The sequence below is a fragment of the Lycium barbarum genome, chromosome 12 (assembly GCF_019175385.1).
Source record: "Lycium barbarum isolate Lr01 chromosome 12, ASM1917538v2, whole genome shotgun sequence".
Taxonomy (NCBI): domain Eukaryota; kingdom Viridiplantae; phylum Streptophyta; class Magnoliopsida; order Solanales; family Solanaceae; genus Lycium; species Lycium barbarum.
In genome coordinates, this window is record NC_083348.1 from 63,004,826 (window position 1) to 63,011,644 (window position 6,819).

Genomic DNA, 6,819 nt, shown 5'->3' on the forward strand with positions numbered 1-6,819 from the left:
TAGGGAATTGGGGCTGTTATATTGGTTTTTGTAGGAGTCTGTTAGGTAACGGAGGCAATGGAAACATAGACTCATCGGGTGGGCAAGGTTTTCATTTATTTGTTTTGTTTTTATCTGTATGTAATAATTAAGTTCATGAAGAAATATCTTGAAAAATGTATGTGCATATTTGTGGTGCACTTTGTAAAGAATTATTAGTGCGCAAGTGGAGCTTATGTATTGAAAATGTCTATTTGCACTTAAATTTTAAGAGTTACAAACTAAATAAATATATACTATCACTTTATCATGGTTACATGAGAAAAGTTTATATTAAAGAAACAAATTTATATTCATTAGTTTGGTGTTCAAATTAATGTGTATAAATAAATCTCATGTTCATACTATTTCTTTTGGTATAACTATCTGATATTTAGTAACCATTAACCCGACTAATATGATTTTACCTACGCCACGTAGTGCCCAATAAAGAGGAAAACACTTGTTAAGGTTATATAGTTGATGTGCCCTCAGATCCAATCTTACATATGATGATTTGCATATAATTTTGTGAACATTATTTGATATAAATATATGACATCTGGATTCATTTAGCGTATTATTATTTGCTTGATTTGTTTGATACTGTACTTGATTAGGTTTTGAGAATTGCCAATATGATGGAGATCATGATAATGAGAGTTAGACTTCAAGGATGGCAGAGCAAGTTGCTCTCACATGGAGGAAGGGAAATTCTTGTTAAATCTGTGTTACAAGCAATGCCACTGCATATCATGTCTATTGTACAGCTTCCCAAAACTACTATCACTTAAATAGAGAGACGTATCTCTAATTTTTTCTGAAGTGAGATGGAAGGCAAGAAAATTTTTCACTGGGTGGCATTGAGACATCTTTGTTATCCCACTGAAGAGGGTGGAATAGATTTCAGATCACTTGAAGATGTTGGGAAAGTTTATGGTGCTAAAACTTGGTGGAATTTCAGAACAAAGGACTCTTTGTGGAGACAGTTCTTTGAAGCTAAATATTGTTCAAGAGCACTTCCAGTTGGAAAAAAATGGGGTGCTGGATAATCACACACTTGCAAGAGAATGCTTGAGGCTAGAAAAGAATGTGAGGAGCATATAATTTGGAAAGTAGTCAAAGGTAATCTGTCCTTCTGGTGGGACAATTGGGTGGGTAATGGACCTTTGGCTCTGTATCTTCCTCAATCATATAGACCAAAAAAGCTCAAGTCTCTGAATTCATGATTGGTGATCAGTGGAATGTTGCTAAATTACAGGAAGAGCTCCCTCATAATATTGTGACAGAGATTACAAGTATAGAGATCTATGAAGATAAAGAGGACTTTCCAATTTGGAAACCTAGTCTTAATGGATTCTTTACTAGTAAATCTGCATGGACAGTGCTTAGGAAAAAGAAAGGCTACACTTTGACTGCCAACATGATTTGGCATCCTAAAATACCTTTCAAAATTTCCTTCTTTATGACAAGGATGTTGGCAAACAAATTACCAACAGATGCTGCCATTCAAAGATTCAGAATTCAAGGTCCTTCAAGATGCAACTGCTGCTCTAATGGACACGGAGAAAGAAATGATCATTTATTTAGAAAAGGGGACCTTGCTGATGAAGTGTGGTGCTACTTTTCAGGAGTTAGTGGTATTCGAATTCAACAATAAAACATTAGATGTACTTTGATGAAATGGTGGATGTGTAAGGCTGAAAACAAGGTACAATCCTTAATTTTACAATGCCTACCATCTATTATTTGTTGGGAAGTTTGGAAGATGCAGTAGCATATTTGAAGGTACTAGGTGGTCAACTAGAGGGGTGATAAATCGGGTCCTCTATCACACAAGACTTATAATAACAACACAGTTTCCAAGTATTAAGCTGGACAAGCAATGGCATATTGCTTGGGATCAAATTGAAAAACTCAAACACAGAATTGATATTAAAATCCTGAAGTGGCAGCTACCACAACTTGGAAATTTTAAACTCAATACTGATGGTTGTAGTAAAGGAAATCCAAGAAGTGCAGGTGGAGGAGGCATTTTGAGAAATGACAGAGGGCTTTGCATTCTTGCATACACTTGTTATTTTGGAATTTGTTCTAACAATGTTACAGAAGCAGAATCTATTCTCATTGGTCTTCAGTGGTGTGCAAGCAATGATTTCTACAATGTTCTTGTGGAATCTGATTCTCTATTGATCATTGGTATGATTAATGGGAAATACAACACCAGTTGGCAAGTTAGATCTATAATCAACAAGATTCAAGCATTGAAGGACACTGAAAATTTAAAATTCCAGCATTGCTACAGAGAGGTTAATACGATTGCTGATTTTTTGGCCAACATGGGAGAAAGCAGCAAACAGAACACTTTCTTCACAATGGATTTATTTCTTCCTTGGAGAATTAAAAACATTATGAAGAATGACACTGATGGTACAACTTGTTTTAGATTCAAAGATCAAAACAAAAAATTTACTTTTGATCATGATTGAGCTTAATCTCATTTAACAGTTTAATTTTGTCTATTGCTCTTGCAAGCTCCAATTTGTAAAACAGGAGTCCTCATACAGGAAGTACTTTTATGAGCTGCAAAATTTTTATTTGGATTTTTATCATTACACCTTTTGTACTGGAGGCTGAGGTATATGTCTTCCTCCATCTTTTGCACATCCCAAAAACAGGTGAGGGTCAATGCCTAACCCTACACCATAATGGTGAATTATAAAAAATAAAAATAAAAAATAAAAATGATAATGAGAGTCAAATCTCGTATGACTTAATTTAGAATTATTCTTGATCATACACAATATGTGCTCCAACTATACCTTCATAACTTTATACACACGAATTCGTTTAGAAGTGTTCCTTTTATGTTGATAAAGTGGAACTCTTGAGTCTTGTAGTGAGTGTGACCACCTCCCCCCACCCACCTCATGAATTGGTTATATGCTAATAACGAGTTTGAGTTATGATGGGTATAACGAACATACCCTGTTTCTATATTGGATCAAGAACAAGATCAGAAGGATAGAAACCTACTAATTCATGCAGAGTCTTTGAACTGGTCCAACTTGCAACCAGAGCTATATGCATTTTTCTGTTCGACCAGATCATTTAATACAACAATTCGTCCACTAGTTATGATGTTAGCGATTCAGTTAGATCTTCTTGTTTTTTTAAGCAAAACAACTAGCATGATACTAGTTGTGAATTTATTAATAAAAAGAGTCTGTACAGAGAAATAAAATAAAATAAAATAAGGCCAAAAGTGCCTATGAAGTGAAATAAACAGCCAAAGCATTAAATCTAGTCTAACTGCAAACTGTCCAAATTTCTGGTTTGATTTCACTCAAGCAACCTCAAAGCTCTCACCAGGTGCTATGAAATCATAACCAACAGAATAATCCTTCAAACTTGAACTTGAGCATGTTGTGACTTGATTATACTCATTTTCTCATTCTGTTGTAGTGAAAAACTTCATGCTTATGGAATCTTTACAACTCAAATCTGCTGCTGTAGAATAGTTGAACATATTCATCCCTTTTGGTTTAGTAGTTATAGACCTGCATATGAAGCTCAACTATGTTGCTGCTGTGCTTAGCACCTTAGTCAGGCTCTCTAGCAAACACTGGCTTGAATATGAAAGATGGCATCTGCATTTTGTCAATGTTTACCAGCCTTTTTGCAACTGCTAGTAAATCCATGAAGTTTTTAAAGCATAATATACCTGCAAAACTAAAGATATGTTTAGCTAGAAAGTCTGCCAGATAGTTTCCTTCCCTCATTACACGCCCAATCTGGATTGCTCCTTTCCTTCTCCATTCAATAGTGTTGTAAACCTCCAAACTTATAGACCATGGCACATCCCATTCACCTTCCACCATCTTTACTAAGCTCAAAGAAAAATAAAGAGGCAATATCTAGTTAGTGTCATGCCCCAAAACCCACCCTAGACGTGATCGACATCCGACGTCATGAACAATATCGAAAGAACCTAAACGACACAATAATAACACTTGAACCCGCCAGGTTCAATATTTTCCTCCAACAGTTTATAAAATAAATGTAACTAATCATGAATATATGAATTAGATCAGCGGAAGTCTTTATAATTTAAATAATTCAACCAAAACATCATAACGCGCCCAAAAGAGTTACACAACAACTCTTCTTCTACCCATATTCGAATGTATACTAAAGAGCTTCTAGGAATAAGGAATAAATGTCTAACTCATTGGAACGCAGCCTGGAAACTAATATAAATAAATGAAATTAAATAAATGGGGTGTCCCACGAATGAATGTGTGGGTTCACCAAATCAGCAGCAGCAGCAGCAGCAAGTCCTTCCTAAGCGCTGTGAGTATCAAGAACCTGCTCTTCTCCGTTACCTAACACACCATCAAAAATAACAATGGTATTCTTGAGTACTTCGTACTCAGTGAGTGTCTAAGGGGCAATAGTTACAAAACAAGATATGATGAATAAAATTAATAAAAATGATATTAATGAATATCACAATTCAAACCCAGGAATAACGTAAGTCAGTAACATTAAAGAGTCATGAAATAATCCATCAACGAAAGACATATTAACTTAACTCCTTACCATTTACCATGCTAAGTATTTCACTTACGAATTCAATATCACCACAAGCCACTCACAGGTAACAAGATACGAAACAAGTCACTCATAGGCAAGCTAATCAATCAATCGATACTCCTGGTTAGGAAACCGCGGAGGCTAATCGTCCTCTGGACTAGCACAACAATAGATACTCCGGGCTAGGAAGCAACGGAGGCTAATTGTCCTCTGGACTAGCACAATCATAGATACTCCGGTCTAAGAAGATACGGAGGCTAATCATCCTCTGGACTAGCACAGCAATAGATACTCCGCGCTAGGAAGCAACGGAGGTCAATCGTCCTCTGGACTGACATAGCAATACTCGTATCGATACGTTAGGATCCATAACGGCTAATCGTCCTCTGGATTAGCACAGCTTGCCCATACAGTCCCAAACACTAACAAAATATAAATCATGGCATATTACTAAATCATCAATCATGGCTTTGAGCCGAATCTCACTTCTCAAGTCATCATCTCAAAATAGAGGCATTTCAAGTCATAACTGATTTAAAATCTTATTCAAATACCTTATTCAATTTCAAGTTCAAGAAACCCATTCAACAACAAAACAAATTTAAGGTCAAACCTTTTGAAGATTAAGTTCAATCATCCAATAATGGAAAAAGCGAGTTTCACAAAGTAGTATAGTTCGTATAAGGTTCGATGTGGGCTTGACCCTACACACGCATGACCTTGTCTAAAAGAAATCCTCTTTAATTCCAGAATAAATTCCGCCAAACAAGAGTTATAACTTATACAAACAATCAAGGAAGGATTCTCAAATACAATTCATGCTTTCACAATATAAGCATACTTCACAAGTAGACATAGTTGAATAGATGATTTTTGGAATATAGACATACTTCAAGAAAGATTTTTGGGAAAATCTAGACATACATGAAAAGACGAAATTTGAAATATAGACATACAAATCACCCTCATAGTCAAAAGGATTTTTAAAAGATACATACAAATCATCTTTATAGTCAACTTGTCATTACGGATCATTATGCCATATTGAAAGAATAAGTCATTCCAACTAATGTTTTGAAAACGTATAACTTCTTTACGAAAGATTTCCGTGTCCTAATTCATCAATGAGAATATCATTACCAACCCTTAACCATCATTATTAAGCATCTCTTATAGAGGAAAACATTCATAATATCACATACATATATAGGGTTTGTTGCAATCTAGGATTAATGTGGGTTTGTCCCCTCACACACATTAAAACCCATTTAGACATGAATTGGAGTTCAAGAAAAAAAAATTACTTTTCCTTTCATTCATTAAAGAATCTTGAATAAAATTTATACTTCCAACAATAGTTTCAAAAGTGATTTTCATTCAAAATAAGTTTTCAAAAGAGAGACATACCTTAATTTGTTAAACAAGGTTTAACAATTCACTTTTCTAATGAAGAACACCCAAACCCTAGCTTGAATCATTTTGGGAAGAATTATGTTGCAAACCCTAGGTTTTGGTCACAAGAATCATGTTAAGAATCATGGGCTTGATGTTAGAATGAATTAGTAATGTTGATGTCCTTACCTTTGATTTGAAGACTTGGAGGAATGGTTTTCGTCCTTAGGGATGTTTAGAAACTGGAGGAATAAACAAAACAAGTGTCTTATTTATATTTTTCTGGTGAAAACAGGCCAAAGGACGCCCCCGAAGGATGGACCGTCCTTCGTGTTACGGACCGTCCTTTAGTGGATATTTCCAGAGAGTTTTGGTGATTTTTGAGATGTTACGGTGCCATGTTATGGACCGTAACACATGTTACGGTCCGTCACGTCTCACCGTAACACAGGCCACATTTCCAGCGAAGACAGGCTTCAGTAAAACGAGCATAACTTTTTGTACGTAACTTTGCTTGGGCTGGGCGATCTACCGTTGGAAAGCTATTTCAAAGATATACAATTTCATCAAGGAAGTTTTTCCAAATTCAAAAGACATTTTTATGAAAATCGCCCAGAAGACAGACCTACCAAAACTTAGGCGAATTTAAGAGCCCTTAATAACTTCAATTGTTGGTTTGACTTCAAAACGACCATCTTCCACCCGAATTCATCAAGAATGGATTCATATAGATATAATATCATTTTAACACTAGATTTTTACATTTTCACAGCTAACCTAAATTTACGGAGTGTTACAGTTAGTTACACAATA